The sequence below is a fragment of the Chelon labrosus genome, assembly GCF_963514085.1.
Source record: "Chelon labrosus genome assembly, chromosome: 1".
In the NCBI taxonomy this organism is placed as follows: Eukaryota; Metazoa; Chordata; class Actinopteri; order Mugiliformes; family Mugilidae; genus Chelon; species Chelon labrosus.
Window position 1 is genome coordinate 36,899,919 of NC_140337.1, and position 24,506 is coordinate 36,924,424.

The 24,506-nt window shown below is 42.6% G+C and overlaps 1 protein-coding gene and 1 long non-coding RNA gene across 2 annotated transcripts in view; both read right to left on the reverse strand.

The window, feature by feature from the left end:
• Positions 1 to 24,506, reverse strand: part of LOC311487731 (butyrophilin-like protein 2) — a gene marked incomplete at its 5' end in the record, with an annotated part of 195,517 nt that overhangs the window by 116,948 nt on the left and 54,063 nt on the right. The window lies entirely within an intron of this gene.
• Positions 4,194 to 5,804, reverse strand: LOC311490039. The gene is made up of 4 exons (XR_014699139.1): positions 5,664 to 5,804; positions 4,895 to 5,575; positions 4,683 to 4,793; positions 4,194 to 4,489 (listed from the first exon to the last, which is right to left on the reverse strand). It is a non-coding gene; the product is annotated as an uncharacterized lncRNA (long non-coding RNA).

The following is a 24,506-nucleotide window of genomic DNA, read 5'->3' on the forward strand; positions in this document are numbered from 1 at the left end:
TGCTTTCATTTTGATGCTTGAACACTGAAGTGGCCCCCCACTGAGATGACAGAACCAGCAGTGGCCCCCGGATCATTTGAGTTTGAGACCCCTCCTCTACAGGCAGGGAGGGAGCTTAACCACACACAGACACATGACTCACTTTCATAACACTGCTGTATTACTGTTTAACAGAAACATACCACAAGCACCAGACTTCATCACCCATCAACTTCCATGATTGTCTCCTTCTTCCTTTTATAAAGGTAAAATGCATGAAACAAAAACAATACTCTGCCCCCTAGTGGCGAGAATGAATACATTAACAAAGAGAAATGTAAGCAGGACATTAATGATGTAGCATCTACAAGAACACATTAATCCATACATGCAGTATATCAACATGATCCTTCACACTGTTTCTATTAACCACCAGTAATCATCATCCATTGTGTCTTTGTTGTGTAAATACTCAGTAACAGCTGATCTCTACCTGAGGATCAGTTTGATGAGGAAATGTTCATTTAGTAACAGTCACATTAGAACGAGACTAAGGTTGAAACAAATACACTGACACTGTGATGGTGATGATGATGATGATGATGATGAGGACAGACTTGAGCTTCCACTGAGTCCTTCCTCTGTGGATACAGTCCTGCTGTTTGCTGAGTGTTGGAGGTCAGCTGCTACAGTGGGTTGCTCATGTCTGCTGGATGTCCAGCATTGTTAACTCCTGTCTGTCCTCAAGAAACATCAGCAGGACACTCAGAGTTCAGCTGGAAACTGATCTGAGACATTTAAAGCTACTGAGGATCAGCTGATTGTTCAGGAGGAGGATGGTATCGATGTCTATATCTTCTGTAGATCAGAAAACCAGCAACAGAACCAAGAAGAACACCAGCAACTATCAGACCAACTATCAGACCAACAGATCCATCTTTGTCTCCTCCCTGCTTGTCTCCTCCGTCCTCCTGGTGTCCATCTGTGTGACCTGCAGACAGAAGCAACAGAATCAGGTGTGAGGTGTGAGGTAGCTGATGAGTGAAGAACAAACTGCTGTCAGACATTATCTACTGCACTCTGATCACATCACTCAGACCAGCTGTTTTCTAGAAAGTCTCATCAACATCATCTTTCTAAAAGTCAAACATCTGATCTGAGATCTTTCTCTCTCACGTCAACAACCAGGAAGCAGCTTCAACTCTGATCAGAGACAAAGACACAAACTCAACTCTACTCACTCACCTGGAACTACTTCCAGTCTGATGATGCTCCTCTTCTGGTTTATTTTATTCTGAACAACACTACACTCGTATGTTCCTCTGTCCTCTTTCGTCACATTCTTCAGAATCAGAGACACGTCTCCATCCTTCATCTGTCTGTCCTGTAGATCCACTCGGTTCTTATAAGATGGATGCTGGCGTGCTGGATCAGACTGATCATCACGATATAAAAAAACATATTCTTCTTTCTTCAGGTCAGTTCTTCTCCACTGTACAACTATGACAGGATCATTGTTCAGAGCTTTACATGGTAGAGAGACAGTCTGTCCAGGTTCAGCTGTGATGTTTGTTTGTCCTGAAGGAAACAAGACAGAGCAGAATGTTTGATGGTGATTCAGTTAATCAGACTTTTGAATAAACCACTTTCAATAAATCAGTTCAATAGAGAAGGCTTCAGAATGTTTGCTGAGAGGAGGATGAACAAATGAACAAAGTAAATGAATAGAACCAAGAGAAATCATGAGCTGGTAGATTCAAGTAAAACAATAAGTTGATGGAAGAAGATCCAACAAGGATTGATGATGCAGCAAACACATGGAGCTGCTCTGTCCTCTGACCTCCATCATCAGACTGACTTCCTCTGAGGAACTGAGACAGGATCACTGACTCCAATCAGCTGGGCATCCTCAGCTAGTATCACTACTGCTTATACTACAGTACTTGTCTGCACACAACATATAGAGACACAGATACAGGCTCTGGTCAGTGACCATCCACTTTTCTAACCTGGTACCATTATCCTACACCATGGAGAACCATGCTGTGATTGTCTGGGCTAGTTTAACCCTCCTGTTGTCTTCCAGGCTCAGCTGGACCTGGTTATATTTAGTACTGCTACAGGTCACAACACACACATTCTCTCTGTTCTTCAAAGAAGGAGTTTTTCTAATTCTACTTGTTTGTTCTCTTCTTTATGAACAATGACATCAGTCAGTTTAGACCTGAGGGTCCTGACTAATGTCTGACATGTACCAGTCAGTGGTTCTCCCTAATAACTCATCATTTCATGTAGATGAGGTTGATTTTCATAAATACAGGAGTAAAAGAAGTTTCACACTTGGTCATGACTTGGAATGAAGTTGTCTAAAACTATGTAACACAGAATGATGGGATCATTTTACACATGATGTTTTCTAAGCAGTTAAAAGAGACGGTGAGCAGTAAACAGGAAGACAAGACGAAGGATAAACTAAAGAGCATTAGAGGAAATAACAGAGAGGAAGTTGATGTAGTAAAATGATGACTACTAATGTTGGAGCTGCTGTAGAACATGTGGTTGATCAGATCTTCTAGATCCAGTCAGACTCTACGTTGTCTCCTGAACATGTCAGAGCTAAAGACGCTTTGGTTTCAACTCACCAGCAGAGACAGACAGGACGACGCTCAGTAAAGTCATGCAGAGACACGCAGATGTTCCAGCAGCCATCTTGTCTTCTTCTTCCTCCTCTGTTTACCTGACTTCAATCTATCAACCTGACTAGATCACATTCAGTGGAAGGTTGAAATAAAACTGAAATAAAGCTCAAAGTCTCTGACGGTGACGACTCGTCTGTCTTTCAGCCGCTAGCGCTCTATAAACCAGGAAGGTGGAGCGATGGAGGGATGGGCGATAACCAAACCATAAAGAACTGAGCAACTACAAACAGAAAGTAAAGAGACTAAATATTTCACATTTCTATATTGATGAATAAACGCCTAGCTTCCTACAGTGTTGGAGTTTCCTTCATACGTTGCTGTTGTGGTTGTTGCATCATGTTCCAGGTCAGTGTAGCCAACTCCTCAGTAAGGAAAGTGGCTATTGGCTGTCCTAAAAGACGCTAGATGACGTAATTTGCATAATTTGTCATTTGGATGTAATTGTGATGGACGCTGTAAGAGTAAAAAAAAAAACCTAAATATGTTTAGAACTACAAATGAACATTCTTCTGCTGGTTCTTGGTTGTTTTTTCATTTTTTATTTTTTGCCTAGCCACACAAAACTAACTTTGTCCTGTATTATTAACGCTCCTCCTTTATCCGGCTTGGTATTGGCTGTGTGACTCAAAAGAAACGGTTTTAACAATCTAAATGGATTATTATTTTATTACTTATTTTAGTGTGACAGTGAAGAAACATTTACATTTACACCCCCTTCTGTAGACCAGGGCGGCAGCTTTGCGCATGCGCCATTCATTTGCAGTCTGGACGCTGAGTGGCGTGGGTCTCCCTCTCTGCTCTGACTGCTGCAGCGGGGGCTACTGTGAGACTGACCGCCTGTGAGTGCTTTGGGACAGGGGAGGGGCTCACGGCAGCACCCGCTGCTTGTTGAGGACAGTAACTGAACCGATATGTGCTTTCACATCAGAGTCTCCAAGAACCAGAAAAAGTCGCTAGACTTGTCGCTAGTCGCTTTTGACAAAAAAAACTCGCCAAGAGGATTTGAAAGTCGCTGGATTTAGCGACAAAGTCACCAAGTTGGCAACACTGTTCCAGGTTTCTGTCACATGACGTCTCTAGCAGAAATCAAACATGTCCAGACAAACAGCACCGACTAGTCTTCAGAGGAGAGTGCGCATGCGTCTGTTGTGCTGCAGCCTTTCTACTAAATCACGTGACTTCGGAGGAACTGAGGACATTAGTTCCAGCTGATAGCGACTATACACCAGTTAGCACCTGATAAAAGTCAGACTGGATATATTTGTCTTGTTCTGGTGGTTTATTTGCTGACAGGAAAGGTAGCACTCAGGATCATTGTTATGGTCTAGATCAGACACATGAGAGACATCTACACTGACCAGCTCCAACAGAAAGCCAATCACATCTCCACGGACCAAATCCTGGATGTAGACTGTTCACTACACTGCCTTCAGAGATCCAGAGTCATCAGATCCAGAACTAATAGATTAAAAACCAGCTTCTGCCTAAGAGCTGCTGTCATGACCTGGCTAAGCTATGGCAGAACATAAAGGTTAACCGATTTATTTAAAAATCAACCCATAAGAATTACTGAGGTTTGAGTGTGAGTATCAGTGTGTCTGTTGATGTGTGCATGATAGTGTATGTGTATTGTTAAAAGGTGCTAACGTAAAGCAAACAGGCCAAAGCCAACAGAACAAAAACACATACCAGAGGAATCCAGGTCAAAGATCAGAGGGAGACTGAGGATCAGGAGTGCCAGGTCTTATAAGCTCAGGGAGACTGGCCAGGAGCTCCCAATTTCCCAAATTAAGACCCGCCCACTAAGGTACCTGGAGAGACAGACAAATGACAAGACAAGGGGAAAACACAAAACAGGCCCTAGTAGCAGGTGGATGTCACATTGCCAAACTGTATTTCATTGGTTTTCACCAGACAATAACAATAAACCTTCTTATTCTTCATACAGCACTGTCAGACAGGGTTGATGAATCGTACAGGTACAAACATACTTTCTCTTTTTACCTCAGACTAGCAGCTCCACTCAGTAGCTCCGTTGGGCCTGACCACTGTGTGGCCTATTCTGTGGGACACTGTTTGGCGGTGACCCCTTCTGGTTCATTTCAGTCATGGCAACTGATGATGAAAAAAGGAATGTGGATTGTGAGGACTGTTGCTTCCAAGAGGGATGGAAGACTGTTGCCGTGCATAAAGAATTCAATGTAAAGAGACTTTACCTTTTGATCATGCAACCAGTGGTAAAGATGATTCATTTCATTCTATCTAGAGCCATAAACCAGCATCAGATTCAGCAGGTCCTGTTCAACATCCAGACTGAATCCAGAGATGTTGTCTCTGTGCTGGAGCCCAGTATCGTACATTTCCAGCACCACGTGAGATTGTTGTGGAAACTTAAGCCTTCATCTTCCTTCAGTACCAGTGGTGGCTGGTGATTAAACATTGTGGGGGTACAAAACAATAAACACTACTTGAACATAAATGTTGCTGTCCTTTCCTTCAATGATTCTCTGATTGAAGTCGTCTCACGTACAAGTCTCTTTTCCATGGACAGCATGGCCAATGCATCCAGCCTCTCCTGGGTCATGGTGTTTCTGAGAAAAGTTTTTACTCTTTTCAAGGTTGAGAAGCACCTCTCAGCTTCTGCTGTGGTCAGGGGAGTGGTGATGATGATCTTTAAAAGAGTGAAGACTTCTTCTAGATTGTTCTCCATAAGGAGCTGGAATAGGCCCACAGCACCAAAACAGGCTCATCCAGCACTGGGTATGTCTTGAAGGTGTTACACAGTGCATCTACAGGAGATGACCTGTGACGTTCCTCAAACATGTGCCCCTGCAACAAGGTGACACAGATAAGGTGGTCTGTGAAGGAGAAGCACTCCCTGGTGTGTCCCAGAATATCTAGAGAAAACATTTTATAGGTTGTAAAGAACTGAAAATTATCTTTTGTTGAATTTGTAGCATTGGGAGGTCATATTTATTTATTTACCTTTAATATGTCTCTGTTGCTTGTTCTCAGTAATGTGGCATCTGGATGAGGAAACTAGTCGTCAACATCCCCCCATGAAGAAGTCACTAGCTGACAGTTTGACTTTCAAACACATTGACATTTGTAAATGTTTGTGTCCAACAGTGAAGTCCTGACCTGCAGCCAGATCATCAAGCAGTCGTTAGCTCTGAGCTCACCTTCAATCTGTTTGATTCTTTCTTTCTTGATGTGATTTTACATTTACAGCAGTAATTAGAAACAGTCCACGTGAACAGAACATCAGACTCTGCTTCTGGACGTGTCCCTCACAGACAAACTAAGAACTAATCAAAGTTGAAAAACAGGTCATCACTGACTTTCTTTAAAGAGACAGACGTGAGAGAAATGATGTCAGACTGAAGTGAGAATCAGATCCAGGAAGAAGATATCTTACCGTGAACGAGGATCACAAACACCACCAACGTCTTCATCTTCCTGTCAAAACTCCAAGAACTCAGTTGGTGTGTTTGAACTCTTCTTCAGATCATGAGACACTTCTGACTTTCCTCCTCTCGTCTTCAGCTCAAACTGTTTCCACTGAAGTGAAAGTGTTGACTGTAAAGAAACAGGAAGATGGAGTCTCTCAGCAGCAGCCACAACTATAACTGACTTCCGTCAGCTGAAGGTGTAGGTTTGGTTTTTGACGAGGGAGGACAGGATGTCTGGAAACCTCAGCTGTTTGTCTTTAAATATCAGCTGACAGGTGAGATATGTTGCTGTTGTCATGGTGATCATTGTCAGTGACACGCAGAGCATCTGTTCACTTTCCTTTTATTCTCATCACATTTCTTATTGATTTGACTACTGCCCATCCCCCCATCACTAAAGCTTTCATCTGTTCTGGGTTCCTGTTCAAACTTCCTGTGAACAAGGAAGTTTGAACAGAGAGATGAGTTATTGCTCTAGAGCCACATGTTGTAACTAAAACTCTGACACATACATAACAACAGACTCTTTAGATTCATGTCTGTGTCTGAACACAGTTTGATTTATTAAATACAGATGGATCTGTGACTTTGTCTCTGTCAGACTGAACTGAACTCAACACTCTAAATGTGATCCACATCTGCAGTGTGAACACATGAACATTTCATGGCTGCAGCTGCTGCCAACATGACTTCTGTTCACGTCAACATTATTTTATTCATGACGTCACATTTGTCATTTGACATATTAGTTGAAAAATCAGAAGTCTGTCAACTCCTATCATAGACGTTTAAAAACATCATGATGAGAAAACATTTCTTACACCTTCAGCTCTCACTAGTAAAGGAACATGTTTGAGGGTTTTATACGTCCAGAGTTGATCAGAAATCACCTCTGCAGTCACTGATAGTCAGTCTAACAGCAGCCTGCTAAACAACACGCTGCATAGAATTAGGATATAATCTGGATTTGGAACTAAAGGATGACTTTTTAACAGGAACATGCGTGACGGCATTTTAACCGGCAACCGACTTCTAGACGCCGTTCTTTGTTCAGGGGTTCGATGTGGTCATGACGCGCTCCAAGTAAAACAATCACTTCCTCCTTTGAGTTATGTACGGTGTTTTATTAGCGTTTGGTTCTCAGTGTCCACAATCTTTACTAGGTGCTTTGAATGTTGATGTGTTTTATTATGGACACGCTCACATTAACTACACTCATTCAGTGAATATATGTAAAAGTATTCAACACAAGTAGTGTTACCAGCTCCCTGAGAAATAAATAAGGGACACCTCATTGTCAGGGCGGCTGACCCGGTTGCCTTCACCCATGCTGGCGTGGTGAAACTTTTTAGCCCTCATTTGTGTGAAATGATATTTGAACTATTTGACTCGAACCTGAATTGAATTAGATTCATATTTCTGAGTGATATGAACACATGGGATAGGATCCAGCAGACCCGGCCACCCAGAACAGGAATAACTGGCTATAGAAGATGAATGAATGAATGAATGAATGAATGAAAAACTAATTATTATTCAACAATTTATTTTAAAAATAAAATAAAATAAATATCTCTCTTAAACAGAAACCTGTCCTGCTGAACTTCAGACTGTATAAATGAATAGAAAACAATAGAATCAGAACATTCCTCTTATAACAGTGCAATAAGAAAAGTGTGAGGAGAAGTTGTAGCTTAAACACAGGGCTATAGATACAACACACATAAGGCTGCCAATGTAAACCTCTGAAAATAAGATCTAACACAGTTCTGTCACAGTGGAGTCCTGAATACAACGGAGCAGCAAACAGCAGCAACAGAAGGAAACAGACAGTGTTCAGGCTTCGGCCTAAAATGCTCCGATCACTAACTCACACAGTCAGTTACCAACACTAGTCTAATGATGAATAACTGCTGACATCACCTGCAGCACAAACCGCAACGTTAGCATCCTCAGTGGAAAGGTTCACAGCGCTGAGCCCATCGGCCAAAGAACAGCCTCTGGTTTTATCAGACTAAAATAGTTTGGATTATTATTATTTAATCTTATTATCTTATTCAAACATGACATTAAAATATAAATCTAAAACACGACAGACATTTCTTGGGGGTGCAGGGCGGGTGCTATGGCTATTATAGGGGCAGCTACAGGACCACCTAGCTCAGACCTGGCGCCGCCACTGCTCGTGACCACGGGTGATTGATGGCGTCATGCAGGTGCTGGAGTTCACTCAGCTCCGCCTGCAAGAGGAGAGGAAAGTTAAGCTTCACCTAAATCTTTAATCTTTATCAATTATATGCAGCTTTGGTCCAACATTGAGCATATAACTGATTAAAGACTAAACCATAAGCGTGAGGAAGTATCTGTAAAGAAGTGTGGTGTTAGATCATCAGTGGTCAGGCTGGAAGTTGGTGCAATAGTGAGATCAGTGAGCTGTTGGTGTTTGACACTTACCTGTCCAGTCTGTTTTCAAAACTATGGAAAAAGTCTATTAGGACTAAATTCCTTCAGTCTCCAATCCCTCCTCAACATAAAGAGATAGATTTTAAAATCTTAAATGAAATATATCCCTCCAATGAATTTATATCAGAAAGAGATTTAAATGTGATGTTGAACATCGTCACCTATGAACCACAAAGGTGGAGACAACAGAGCACCTGTTCTATTAATGTCACATGATCTAAAACCTGTGGAAACCCTTCAACAACTGGCTCAGGCCCACATCCACAGACCGGATTTGTTTTCTTTCAAAATGATCCAAGTAGGTATAACTACACAAAATAAGAAGGTTGGCCAGCATGTGAACAACATAATCATCATAAATACTACATACATGAATGCTGCTTTGAAAAATCCCCTCCAGTCTGGAATGGCCTCATAAAAGGGGGTAGGAACCAGGATGGTGAGGAGGTGGAGCAAGTACAGAGCTTTGTGTGAAGGTCAGCTCTGACCACTGAACACATGACCTCGTCAGGTTGGTTCAAACAGATCAGACGTCATGCTCTGACACAGCACCACATGATAACACTGGTCTGACATGTTGTCTGTTCTGTTTGTGCAGCCAGAGCAGATGTGATAACGATGCTGGTCATGGGATGAGTCTCACCCAGACACTCCACTGTGTTTAATGGTTAGATGGATGGTAAATGACTGCAGCTCTATAGTGTTCATCACCGACACACAGGTGACTGAGGCTACTGTACAATGAGCCACCTGCTCATCAGAGCATCATTCACATCCACAGTGACACTGGCTTCAGTGTCTGTCCCAAGGAGACTTTGACATGGACACTGGAAGATATGTATGAAGATAGATCAGTGAATAAAAATGATTCTCACATTGGTTTTCTGTTTCCTGTTTTATTTTGTTAACTTCCTGTTGTGTTATGTCCGTGTTTTCCTGTTGATTAGCTCATTGGTTTCTCCTTGTGTTATGTCTTGATGTGCTTCACCTGTGTCTCGTCACCTCTTTGTTCCTCGTCGTGTCATACTGTTCATTTGTCTTGTCCATGTCTGACAGTCATAGTTTTATGTCAAGTTCTAGTTTTTCAAAGTGTGTAGATTTTTGCTCTTTCATACTTACTGCAACGTCAGCAGCGTTCTTAGTCTTTTTTTTATTAAATATCTTTTTTGCCTACTCCTGCCTCAGCCTTTAAACTCCTGCATCTGGGTCCTAAACCTCCAACCCATGCTACCCCTTCCTGACATTAGTATTGTGACACTCAACAACTAATGCTTGTCTCTTCTTCTGACTAATAATACTTGTTTGACCTAACACACAGCAATCAGACAAGGCAACGGAGACGGAGGAGACTGGGTGAGGTCAGAGAGAAGGTCATCCTGTACAACACTGTTGCTGCTGCTGGAGACAAAGATGACACAGAAGCAGCATGCAGTCTGATGATGATGATGATGTAGTTGTGTCTTAGAAGCACGTGAGATGGAAGCAAAGTGAAGAGCTGAAGAGCAAAGATAGCGTCGGTCTCTCTTGTTGCATGCTCACTACACATTACACTAACCTGCACCATTAGTCCCTGACTTACACAATTCATTAGGCGTGTTCGACTTCATGCAGATCTGTGCAGATCTGACTTGACGTGATGCATGCTGGGTTGTTCATGCTCATAGACCTCGAATATGATTGGTTAAAATGAACTTGTTCAACCCAGCATGCATCACGTCAAGTCAGATCTGCACAGATCTGCATGAAGTCGAACGAGCCTAGTGACTCTGATGGACTCGTGACTTTGATAACCAATGACAACACAGGAATTAAATGACTGACCTGTGACAAGTAACAGGTTAGGTTACTTGTTATCTCTCATTTTCTTCAGAATCACAGATATTTCATAGAAACTTGATGAACTAAAAGACTGTCATGTTTTCTGTTATGTCCTCCGTTCTTGGTTCTGTCATGTCTTTCGTCATGTCTTAGTTCGTCATGGTTTAGTTTCCTGTGTTTCTGTTTATTGTATTAAGTTCTTGGTTTTCATAGTCATGGTTAGTGTTTAGTTTTTTCTGTTCTGTTTCCTGTTTTATTTTTGCTAAGTTCTCAACTTCCTGTTTTGTTATCCCATGTTTTCTTTTGATTAGATCATTGGTTTCAGCTTGTGTTAATTCTTCATTTGCTTCACCTGTGTCTCGTCACCCCTGTTCCTCATGTCTTTATATAGCCCTGCCTTCCCCTTTGTCTCTGTCGCGTCATACTGTTTTTTTACTGCCAGTTCTGTGTCACCGTGTTCCATGTTTCTGTTTGTCCACGTTCCATGCCTTTTGTTCCTTGCCAAGTGTTTTTCCTGCCATGTCTTAGTTTGATAGTGTTTTGGATTTTGGTTTGCGTTTTGGATTTCCTGCCTCCTCTGCAGCGCTTTTGGTTTTGTCTTTTGTTAATTAAATCCTTTTTTTTTTTTGCCTACTCCTGCATCTTGGAGTCCTGCATCTGGGTCCACACTCCATTCCCTGCAACCCCCTATTTGTGACAAAGACTTTTATAGATTTATTCTTTCAGCTGTAAATAGTCTAATTTATTAAACATTTGAATATTATGAACTTCCTCTTTTAAAGACCATGAACTTTTAATTCAACATTAAATCATGCTATATGGATTTTTCTTTTGCACTGTAACCTAAATGATTTCTACAGGGCTACAGTGGCACCAAGCCTAAAACCTAGTGTTCATAGACAAGGAAGTACTACGTGACTGGAACATGTATAGAGTACTCCAAAACTTACCTAGTCACACTGACTGACTCCACAAAGCTCCAGGTTGAAACTAGGAAGTTTACTAAAGCAAGTATAGCACAGTGCAGACAGGCAGAGAACAGAGAACCATGACTGCAGCTACGCTCCTGTTCTACTGGAACCTGGATGATTGGCCAGCTGGGATCCACAGGTGTAGGCTAATTGATGGGAGTTTACCTGAGAGGAGTGAGGAGGAGGAGGGGAAGAGGAGAAGAGGAGGGAACACACACAGACACAAACAATTGTGCCCCCTGACCCTGCCTGTCACGTAACACAATGACATGACATTTGTTTACAGTTGATGAACACACAATAGTTTGTTGGGTTTTTGCTGAGTCAAGCATTTTAGAAAAATACTGTTGAACATTTTAGGAGCAATTCCATCCAATAATATTCATTCCATTCTTTTAGTAGAAATAGAAGATCATCAGATTACATTAGAAGAAGTATTAGAATTGAATTTGGAGGGCGGCACAGTGGTGTGGTGGTTAGCACTGATGCCTCACTGCCAGAAGGTTCTGGGTTCTAATCCAGGTCCACTGGTTCCTTTCTGTGTGTAGTCTGCATGTTGTCCCTGTGTCTGCGTGGGTTCTCTCCAGGTTCTCCAGCTTCCTCCCACCGTCCAAAGACATGCTGGTAAGGTTCATTGGTGATTCTAAATTGGCCGTAGGTGTGAGTGTCTCTCTGTGTTAGCCCTGTGATAGACTGGAGACCTGTCCAGGGTGGACCCCCCCTCTAGACCAATGACAGCTGGGATAGACTGGAGACCTGTCCAGGGTGGACCCCCCCTCTAGACCAGTGACAGCTAAGATAGACTGGAGACCTGTCCAGGGTGGACCCCCCCTCTGGACCAATGACAGCTGGGATAGACTGGAGACCTGTCCAGGGTGGACCCCCCCTCTTGACCAATGACAGCTGGGATAGACTGGAGACCTGTCCAGGGTGGACCCCCCCTCTAGACCAATGACAGCTGGGATAGACTGGAGACCTGTCCAGGGTGGACCCCCCCTCTAGACCAATGACAGCTGGGATAGACTGGAGACCTGTCCAGGGTGGACCCCCCCCCCCCCCCTCTAGACCAATGACAGCTGGACAAGAGGTTACAGAAGATGAATGAATGAATGAATGAATATATTATTATTGTTTTGTTGTTGGCCTGTGAAAAAGGGTTTACACTGAAAATAAACTCTAAAGACTACAGACAGAGAGAGGCATGAGATTGATTTATTTCAGTAAATAACAAGAAGAACTAAAGACACTGATGTGTTTTTATTTCAGATTAGATTTTTCATGTGTTTATAATATAAAGATTTGCTTGTTCCACATTCAGAGTTTAAGAAACTAAAGTTTGTTTAAAAATGTAAAAAGTTTCTGATTAAATATGTGGAGAGAAAACATGATGAGTTTAGTTGAATGTTTCAATAAATATCCAGTCTGACCTGAACATGTGTGTTCTCATTGTGATCTATTGTCCTGTCCTATGTCTTATCATGTGTTTGTGTTACCTGTCTAGGGACTGTGGATGAAAATGAGCATTGTTGCTAGAATCCATCATATTTACATCTATGACTGTCTGAGTAGATGTTCATTAATGTGAACTGTCCCTATCACATAAATCAGTAAATAATACAACGCTCTGCTCTAGCTCCACCACCATTTGTTAAACCTGCTCCAGTGGATCTACTCTGTGATTAATGCACTTTGTACATGGTCCCTGGAAGAAATAAACTCAACTAAAAACTAAAGTAAAACTCTGCTGAATCAGCTGATCACTTGCTCTTTATTCCTTCTAGATCATCATGTTGGGTTCTGATAGTTGTCAGATGAAGGAAAGAGCTCAGCTCCAGCCACACTGTTCACACTGTTTGAAGGTTATTTTCATCACTGATTATTCTCTGATCTGGAAAAAAGTTCCCAAAGGTCTGATGACACACACACAGGTGGGCGGAGGGAGGGAGCAGCCAGGAAGCTGATTGCTCCTTTACTGTGACTTCAACAGATTCCTCAGTTTCTAGACGCTCAGTGTGAACATGTGATTTATCACTGAGTAAAGGATGTGTGTGGTTTCCTGGTTAACCCTGGAATTCCAACAGGAACCTCTCCACTCTCTCCTCTGCAGTCTTCTGCCTCCTGCTGGTGACCACAGCTCGTTGCACACTTCATGTCTTTTAAATGTTGCTGTTGAAAGGCTCATTTCAATCTGTCCTCAGTCATTTATTTACTGTGGCTTTTTCTTCCTTTTCTCTTTCTTAGACGTTCTTTAAAACATATTTGCTGATCAGTTCCTTCTGTCCTGGTTTCATCAACACATCAGAAGTCCCAGAAATGTTCAAAAGCTCATGTTAACTTGTCTTGTTGAAGGTTTCAGTCAGGACTGTCCTCTGCTGGACATTTGAATGAAGGTCATTAGTTCCCTCTTCCAAACGTGTTGACTGACTTTGAGGGTTTGACTTGAAGCAGGAGGAGGTCGCTGACATGAACTCTGCTTCACCAGCAGCTTTATCTTCTTTGAAATCATCATCAGATCCTTCACTGATCAATAATCAAAGATCAACAACCTGATCAAACTGACTCTACAGCCATCAGAGGAGACGTTACATCCTGGACCTGGACTCTGTCTGCAGAGGAGACACAAGACAGTTAGAGACAAAGACAGACAGAGAGAGAGAAAGAAAGAAAGAAAGAAAGAAAACAAACCTTTCACTCTGAGCTCCACTGTTTTCTCTCTCAGCATCATTCCCTCCTTGTTCCAGACTCTACATCTGTATCGTCCACTGTCTCTCTTTGTGGGGTATTTCAGGGTCAGACTGAGGTCTCCAGTTTTCAGCAGGTCTTCATTCATCTTCGTTCTGTTTCTGTAAATCTGGTCCTGGTCTTCAAGCTGGTCAGAGCCGTTCTGATACACATGGACCTTCCTGTATCTATCCCACCACTCCACTTTAGTGTCTTCAGGCAGCTCTGTGGTTTTGCAGGGCAGCTGGACAGACTCCACCCCCTCCTCCACCTCCACCTGACAGTCTGAGAGGACAACAAATCCCATCATCAGCTGTAGAGACAGCAGCAGCAGCAGCAGCAGCAGGTTTTCATGACTTTATTGAATGATTGTAGAGAAAGCTGAAGGACAGAAGCAGATGAAAGCAGAAGGAACAGGACAGAGATCTAGAAAGGTGTTGCAGATGATCAGAGTCTTGATGGTTGGTTGTTTGTGAGAATAAGAGAGACAAAAAGAATGAAGAAAGAAAGAAAGAAAGAAAGAAAGAAAGAAAGAAAGAAAACCTTTCACTCTGAGCAGCACTCTTTTCCATCTCAGCATGTCTCCCTCCTTGTTGTAGACTCGACAATTATATCCTCCGCTGTCTCTCTCTGTGGGGTATTTCAGGGTCAGACTGAGGTCTCCAGTTTTCAGCAGGTCTCCATTCATCTTCGTTCTGTTTCTGTAAATCTGGTCCTGGTCTTCAAGCTGGTCAGAGCCGTTCTGATACACATGGACCATCCTGTAAAAGTCCTTCCACTCCACTTTAGCGTCTTCAGGCAGCTCTGTGGTTTTGCAGGTCAGCTGGACAGACTCCACCCCTGAATCTATCACCACCTGGGGGACTGAGAGGACAACAGATCCCATCATCAGCTGTAGAGACAGCAGCAGCAGCTCTGAGCACATTGAAGAGAAATATCTGGAGTGAAACATGTTTGACTGGTTCCAGTCTGAAATATGTCCCATTCTCCATTGAACAGAGACAGTGTTGTCTTTGGTGTCTGTCCAATCATGTGACATCAGTAACATGTTTACAACATTAATGTTCAGGAAGATAACCCCCCCCACACACACACTTTACCACAGCTGGATCAGCAGCTGACTGATTACTGTAGGACTCATTAGAACATGGACATTATTTCTAAGGTCAGTCAGCTGATCAGTCTGTTAGAGAGTCATCAGTTCATCAGTTAACCTCTGACCTCTGACCTCTGACCTGTATCTACAGTACTGACCTCTGACCTGTATCTACAGTACTGACCTCTGACCTCTGACCTGTATCTACAGTACTGACCTCTGACCTCTGACCTGTATCTACAGTACTGACCTCTGACCTGTATCTACAGTACTGACCTCTGACCTCTGACCTCTATCTACAGTACTGACCTCTGACCTGTATCTACAGTACTGACCTCTGACATGTATCTACAGTACTGACCTCTGACCTCTGACCTGTATCTACAGTACTGACCTCTGACCTCTGACCTGTATCTACAGTACTGACCTCTGACCTGTATCTACAGTACTGACCTCTGACCTCTGACCTGTATCTACAGTACTGACCTCTGACATTGAGCTTCACTTGTTTCTCCATCAGGATGTCTCCCTCCTTGTTGTAGACGGTGCAGGTGTAGTTGTCTTTGTCTCCATATGTGGGGTCTTTCAGGGTCAGACTGAGGTCTCCAGTTTTCAGCAGGTCTTCATTCATCTTCGTTCTGTCTCTGTAAATCTGGTTCTGGTCTTCAAGCTGGTCAGAGCTGTTCTGATACACATGGACCTTCCTGTAGTCACTGTCCCTCCACTCCACTTTAGCGTCTTCAGGCAGGTGAGCTGTGGTTTTGCAGGTCAGCTGGACAGACTCCACCCCTGAATCCACCTCCACCTGGTAGACTGAGAGGACAACAAATCCCATCATCAGCTGTAGAGACAGCAGCAGCAGCTCTGATGGTAACAGGACGTCTCTGTCCATCCTTGTCTATGTGTCTCATGTTGGTGGAGGACTCTCAGTGTTCAGTTTGTATGAGGACGTGGATCAACCAGGTGACCTGAGCTCACCTGACGTCTGTCACACCTCTGACACAAACCAGTGGAAACTAGTTTGTGACTGAACACCAGTTTTCTTCTTCAGGACATTTGGAGCAGTTACCAAAGAAGAAGTCAGGAACTAATGAGGAACCAATCAGATGAATGTATGAGGAAGAACCCTAACCCTCTGCTCTGGTTTTACTGGGACTGGGAGAGACCTGGACTCATGAGCTCAGAGCTCAGGTCCTGATTGAGGACGTCAGGAGCTTCTGATTAGAGCTGGATTGTGTCTCCGTTTGTTCCTGATGTCTTCCTGACTCGTTCCTTGGTAACTAGTCAAAGCGTCCTGTAAAGTGCTGCAGACATGTTTGATGAAGAGTTTCTGACTTCTGGAACTAAACCTGGAAGTTTCTCTTCAGCTCTCTGTAGCAGCTGTTTGAACTCTGAACTCTTTCAGCAGCTGGAACAAGTCTCCTCCACAGGACACATGTTACCATCAGCATTATGGGTAGTGTAGTAGTAGAGACTCACCTGACATGAAGTAGTGTCGACAATGAAACAAAAGACCCCCAACGACCCCAAGAACAACCAGGAGAACCAGGAGAACCAGGAGAACTGTAGGCCAGACTGGAGGTGGTTCTGTGGAGAAACATAAAGAAAAACATGACCTCTGACCTCTGACCTGTATCTACAGCTCTGACCTCTGACCTCTGACCTGTATCTACAGCTCTGACCTCTGACCTCTGACCTGTATCTACAGCTCTGACCTCTGACCTGTATCTACAGCTCTGACCTCTGACCTCTGACCTGTATCTACAGCTCTGACCTCTGACCTCTGACCTGTATCTACAGCTCTGACCTCTGACCTCTGACCTGTATCTACAGTCCTTACAGTACCTTTGAGGTGGTCCAGCACTACTTTCTCTCTCAGGATGTCTTGGCCTCTGTAGACGGTGCAGATGTATGATCCAGAGTCTCTCTCTGTGGGGTATTTCAGGGTCAGACTGAGGTCTCCAGTTTCCAGCAGGTCTTCATTCATCTTCGTTCGGCCACAGTAAAGGTTGTCCTGATTGTTAAGTTGGTTACTTCCGTTTCGATACACATGGACCATGATGAGTTCTGGCTCAGAGCGAGTCCACTCCACTGAGGTGTCCTCAGGGAGGTCAGCGTTTGTTCTGCATGGTAGGATGACAGACTCCGCCCCTTCCTGCACCTTCACGTCCACCTGCTGGTCTGAGAGGACAATAAAGCAGATCAACTGTAGAGGCAGGTGTTTGTTTCCTGGATGAGAAGCTGGAGGTGTTCAGTCTGCAGCTCTTCATCTAACAGCTCACTGTGGCTGCTCCCTCTTCTTCCATTACTCCCTGAATATTTCAAACTGATCCATAGAATCATTGTTGATAAATGATCAGTGTGTCGGTGAGTTCTACATTCACTGACAAACACACTGAGTTTTCTGGGATTAGTTCATCATTAAAGTCAACTGAAATCAGGACGTGATTAAAGCAGCAGTAACACAGTGGTCATAGTAAATCATTTTACTCTGTAGAGGGCAGTAATACACCCTGTAGCATCAAAACTGACAAAACTCCCCAAAGAAGAAGAGGATGAAGTCAAGCAGAGAAAAAGGAGCAGTAATTGATAAAGGAATGGGTTTTTGGACGATAAGTTCATCTTCAACGTCCTGTCAGAGTCTCCTCTCTACTAGAACTAAGTTATCTGCATTTACTGTGGATGTGAACAGAGTTACCACTGGATCAAGAACACAGCTGAGAGCTGAGACTTCTCTGCAGAGCACAGAGCTTTCTGAGCAGCTGACATGTTGAGAAGAGTATTAAAAACTTTCAAATGTACCTTCCAGGTTTATCTGAAACAGACTTTTAAAGAATGTGTGATTCATTTGAATTTAACTATGAAATGAAATATTTGAATCTATTGACAGCCCTAATTAGAAGCATCTCATCACATTAGCAGAAACACAACACATCATCTTTACAGGAATGTCTCCCCAGACTGTTCCTAATAATATGAAAACACTGCTGCTTTCAAACTTCATTCCTGGATCACATAAAAACCTGAGTTAGATTTTCATCCTTTCATCGTTGCTAAATGTCTGTGAGAAACTCTTCCTTACACTTTTCTCTAACACTCTTAGAAGGACCCATCACCTTCCTTCAGGTTTTCCAGTCTTTGACAGAGTTAATACTGGTTCTGTCATATCTTGTAGCATGAATGAATGAATGAATGAATGAATGAATGAATGAATGAATGAGGTGCTGCTCTTGTCTCCACTGCTGTTTGTCTAATGTTCTGCTACAGAAAGTGAAACCTCACAAAGGTTCAGTTGAGTCTTTTTCTTCCTCCTCATATTTAAACAGTGAACACATGTTGAGGTTTGTTTCTGACCTTTAACCTGTAGATGTATGTCTGTCACTCTCTGTTCTTCTCTTCCATCACTGATGGAGCAGGTGTAGCTGCCGCTGTCAGAGAGGTGGGGTTTTGTCAGAGTGAGGCTGAAGTCTCCAGTGTCTAGAGCATCAGGCGTCATCGATGTCCTCCCCCTGTAAACCTGGTTCTGACCTTCAACTTCATCTGTTTCTCCTCGTTTGTGGACAGATTTGGGACTGAGATCGTTCCTGGTCCAAATCACTGTGGGGTCCTCAGGTAAATAATTCAAGTAGTGGCAGGGTAGCAGGACAGACTCCGCCCCCTCATTCACCTGCACCACACCTGCCAGGGCATGCTGGGAAACTGAGAGGACACACAAAGAGAAAGACAAATCAGCTGCATGCTGTGGGTTTGACTTGACACATGACTGACTGTAGGTCACATTATCTGCAGGGACCAGAGAAACCAGTTGAACTATCAGTCAGTCAATGAAAAACTACATTTCATTCACAGACTGAAGTCAAAGAACAGATCATTGAATGTGTTTTGACAGTTTTCATAGATTTGTCTGAAAAACTTCCTCTCTTGCTCAAAGTAATGAGTAATGACATTTGTAAGTGTGATACACTTATGTGAGAGCATAAGAAAATTTGTTATTTACATGACTATTATTCTACACAGTGTTCTTTTTACTGTCGGCAATAACCAGCTCAGTGTTTAACATAATTTCAACATTTTATTGAAACGATCAGTATTAATGTAGGAAGGAAGTAATCAGGTGGAACCAAAGTGCGGGTATCGTTACACCGCGGTACCTAAGGTGAGAGACTCCTCCCTCTCCCTCCAGACAGAGTTTCGGAGCAGAAGATGGCGGCTCGTTCTTTCACGCACTAACTTCATTGGTTCGGTTTTCCAGGTCGGTACCCAGTAAAACTTATAGAAACTATTTCCTCCTGAAGTGGGTAGTGGTGTATTGTAGCTGTGATGAGTTTGTTGAATTTCTGATGTGTGTAACCGAGTTGAAGAGCTGCGTTTATAAGCGGCAGGTGCGGACTTCTCAAAACAATGGCGCTAGCGGCTAGTTAGCATGTGTATACTGCGACTCTGTATGTGTGGTTCTGTGTGCTAGTGTCCTCACTCCCTGGCATGTTTTAAATTTCGGTTTTGAGGTATCCTGATGTGTTATGAATGACATGTGATGAAGGAAATGTTGGTGTTCAAGGAACGAAGCTAATCCTGAAGTTACAGAGGAGTAATTATGTCTGGTCTGTGTTCAAAAATGCATTACAAGTTAAGCAGTTGTCCCTATGTGTATAATGTTTCATGGTTATGACTGAAGTCATTTAAATATTCATCTAAAGCCAAAGAGGGTTTATGATTTACGTGATTACATTAGTATGATGGTGGATTTCTTGAGTTAAAGAACAAAAATACCTATAAGTGAAAAACACATGATCTATTCTTTGGATTATTGCACTTGAAAGAAAGAGTGATGTTTATTTTTATAAAGACATGGTTATTTCTGTGAATGTGTATGTGGAAAATGTTGCCTTCAGATGTTTGAAAAAAAATAGAGACAACTATATTGGTTTATTCAAATTTAAACTAACAAATGGACTTTAAAACTGAAACAAGATTACACTAGGGAATGTTTATTTTTATGCCATGATTTTGAAAGTTTGTAATAAACAGACAGAGTTTCGGAGCAGAAGATGGCGACTCGTTCTTTCACGCACTAACTTCATTGGTTCGGTTTTCCAGGGAAGTGAAGAGCGGTGGATCCCAGCAACCAGAAGGAAGAAAAAAAAAAATCATTTGTTACTCCAGTTCCATCTTGAAACCCGTAACATAAGATTGTGTTGATCAGGTCTGTCCTCTACTCCAGTCCTGGAACAGTTTAGAGTTCAGTCAAGCAGAAGATGATTTTTAGCTCTAACTGATGAATGAACTCATGGTGCACCATCTCTCAGGACTGATCTCTGCACTACACTCCATCAGTAAAAGGCCTCCTCTGGTCCTGATACTAACACAGAGACACATCTCTTCTTTAACAGCACCAATCTAAACCACAAACTGTCTCAACGTCCAAACTAGAACTCCAACCGTGTTATTCATGTCAAGTATTCAGAGATGGCTTCTTGCTTTCACAGATTTACAAGTCTGGAACACTAGGAAGCTAACATGCAGCAAACACAGAGAGAACATCTACTGATTGGAGCAAGATGTTACTGAGAAACATCCTTCATGTTCATGGTCTGCTTGTCCATAAGGTCCAGGGGGGCTGGGTCCAAAGTCAATGCTCTGTTCTCTTGTCTTCTTTCTAGCATTTCTAGCACTCAGCTTAGGAAACATGGCCTCATTCTACAGATGTTTGTCTTTCTGTCCACTCCAGGACACCGTAGCTCACTGTGTTTGTGTTTGATAGTTAACCTCTGACCTGGTTCCAGTTCACAATGTCAGGAACAGAAGACTGGACCGACTGTTCTCTGATCATCTGATACATCCAGACATGTGATAGTCAACGTTCTGTCCTCTGTGCTGCTCAGAAAGCTTTGGATCATTTGTGTTGATTCCAGTAAGAACCCATTTGAAGACTGACCTGTTGTTAATGTGTGAATGTTCAGACTTTTGTCTAGAGACAGAAATAAACAGGACGGAGGCTGTGAAGTCCAGACCAGGACATTCAGTTTGTTCCAGTCACTGAAAACCTGTCCCACATTCACCACTGGAAACATCAGGATAGATAGGGTGAATGAAAACAGCTGCTGTTTAATAAGGTTAACATTTCTTAACCTTTAATATGTCTCTGTTGCTTGTTCTCAGTAATGTGGCATCTGGATGAGGAAACTAGTCGTCAACATCCCCCCATGAAGAAGTCACTAGCTGACAGTTTGACTTTCAAACACATTGACATTTGTAAATGTTTGTGTCCAACAGTGAAGTCCTGACCTGCAGCCAGATCATCAAGCAGTCGTTAGCTCTGAGCTCACCTTCAATCTGTTTGATTCTTTCTTTCTTGATGTGATTTTACATTTACAGCAGTGATTAGAAACAGTCCACGTGAACAGAACATCAGACTCTGCTTCTGGACGTGTCCCTCACAGACAAACTAAGAACTAATCAAAGTTGAAACAGGTCATCACTGACTTTCTTTGAAGAGACAGACGTGAGAGAAATGACGTCAGACTGAAGTGAGAATCAGATCCAGGAAGAAGATATCTTACCGTGAACGAGGATCACAAACACCACCAGCGTCTTCATCTTCCTGTCAAACTAAGGCTCACAGCAGCTGATCATCTACTGACTCTCTGACAACACTTCTCTGCAGCCACGTTTGTGAAGACAGTGTCAGCTTTCCTCTGACAGGTGAAGAGAGGGAGGGGCCAGGTGTGTCTCTCTCTACATTCAGCTTCACTCTGATAAAGATCTCTGGATTAAAGTCCAGAAGTCCACAGATCACTTCTGAGGAATAAAACACGTACACACACACAGAAGCTGAGATTTGTTTGAGGCTCAAGATGATGGGTGTGTATCTGTGTTGTAAAAATGTTGAAACTGAACTTTGTTCCTGTCGCAGACATTAATGTTTCTCAGTTTGACATATAAATGTTCCAAACCAACATCAGAGGATTTCTGAAGGTCGACTGTCACGTCCCCTGAGTCTGGATCTAAAACCAACGACCAGCTGGAGGACATAACAAGGAAGCTAGGAATGGCTACTATTAGCTGGGAGGCTAGGAGGATAGGAAGTGTAACCTGTTGAAAAAAAACAAGCAAACTAATGTTATATTATGTAGAAATATTTTCCTTTCACTAAACATTATTTTATTTCATAATTACATTCCTTATTTCATTTCACATTTAATTTATTAATTCATTACATCCCAGAGGTCTGAGTTTGCTCCAGAGAGTGGTCCTGTGAAGAAAAACTAAAATCATTGGGTCATTCTGATGTAGCTGAATCATTATTGGTGTTAAGTAGTTCATGCTCCGCCCCTTAGAGCAAGTTAGGTAGATGTGCAGTGAGAAGAAAACAGAGCAATAGCATGAAGAGAGCAGCAACATGGACGACACTCATGTGGACTAATATTGTTAAAAACATTATATATTGTGCCAAACTGCTAAAAAGGAAACTGTTTGAGTTCACAACTGTTCAGTGAACCACTGTGAGCGACTCTGGGAACCTTACCTGTGTTTTAAAGCTTTTCTTTCTCAGTGAGTACCAGGATGTATTAGCAGATAGCTCTGTGAGTTAGCATAGCCTTGTGGCGGTGTAACCACCGACCCAGAGCGTAAACTCGTTTTTACAAAAATCCAGCACCACATCAAGCTGAAGGAGGAGACAGCCATCAAACAGAGACCTCGTCCAATTCATCCTCAGGATTATGAAGCAGTCAAGAGGCACCTCCAAACCCTCTTGACGCAGGCATAATCCAGGAATCAGAGTCTCCATTCTCTTCACCTATTGTGGTGGTGAGAAAGAAGAATGGTGATGTACGCCTATGTGTGGACGATAGGAAATGAAACCTGCAAACAATAAAAGACTTTTATGTGTTGCCAACACTGGAGAAGTCATTTTCTGCTCTCGCTGGATCCAAGTAGTTTTCCATGATGGACCTGAAGTCTGGGTACAATCAAACTGAGATGTGACGAGCACAAAACCACTTTTGTGTGCCCCTTTGGATTCTGGGAATTCGACCGAATGCCCCAGGGAGTCATTAATACACTGAACACATTTCAACGGCTCATGGAGAAATGCATGAGTGACATCCATCTAAAGGAGGTCCTGAATGACTTAATAGTGTTTTCGGACACTCGCGAAGAACATGAGATGAGTCTCATCCATGTCTTCAGCTGTCTCAGGGAACATGGCTTGAAACTTTCACCTGATAAATGTAAGTTCTTTCAGACTTCTGTGCATTACCTGGGGCACATTGTATGCAGCGATGGAGTGAAGACTGACCCTGAAAAGGTTCAAGCCTTGAAAACCTGCCTGAGACCACAGAACTTAAAGGAGCTCCAATCCTTCTTAGGGTTCTCAGGTTACTATCTGAGGTTCATGAAGGATTACCTCAATGCTGGCTATCCACTGCGATGAAAAGGGTTCATGCTTAGCCTCAGTGATGGGAAATAGCTCAGCCCAAAAGAACCCTTTGGTGAATGCTGGGATCTTGAGTGTTAACGAGCCTTTGAGGAGATCATACACAAGCTGACATCATCTCCAATCCTTGGCTATGCAGATCCTAGGATTCCTTATGTGTTCCACACAGATGCCAGCACAACAGGATTAGGAGCCGCTTTGTGTCAAAAGCAAAATATCCAGCACACAGACTTGAATTTTTGGCCCTTAAATGAGCCATCACAGAAACGTTTCACAACTATCTGTATAGAAATTTCTTCACCATTATCACAGATAACATCCATTGACATACCTGCTTACCACAGCCACACTTGATGCTGTGAGCTACCGTTGGTTAGCTGCACTCTCAACTTTCACCTTTGATATCAAGTATCGAGCATTAAATAAACTTCTATAAAACATATAAAGACAGCATCATTCACCTGTAAAAAATATTCACTTTTTCTACAGAAAACCTCCATATAATGGTACTTGTTCATATATGTAAAGAATATGTCTTTAAAGAGACTGTAGCGTCCCCGGTCAATCAATGGTTTTACTTTACAGATATTGATGAGACGTCGGTAGATTTTCACTCATTTAATACCGTTCCATTCAACATCCACCAACACCGTAAGAGCTGTTCATTGAACAAAAAATATATACAAATCAATATAACTACATAAATCATAGACACAATCACAATCACTACAACATCAGAAGATAAAATAAAAGATACCTTGTTGCCATTTTGACAGGGCGCTCAAAATATTTACATCAATTTACAAAGTACACTCCTTTCTTCCCTTTTTTGTGTACTCTTATCCGTCCACTTTTCTCCGTTACCTCCGT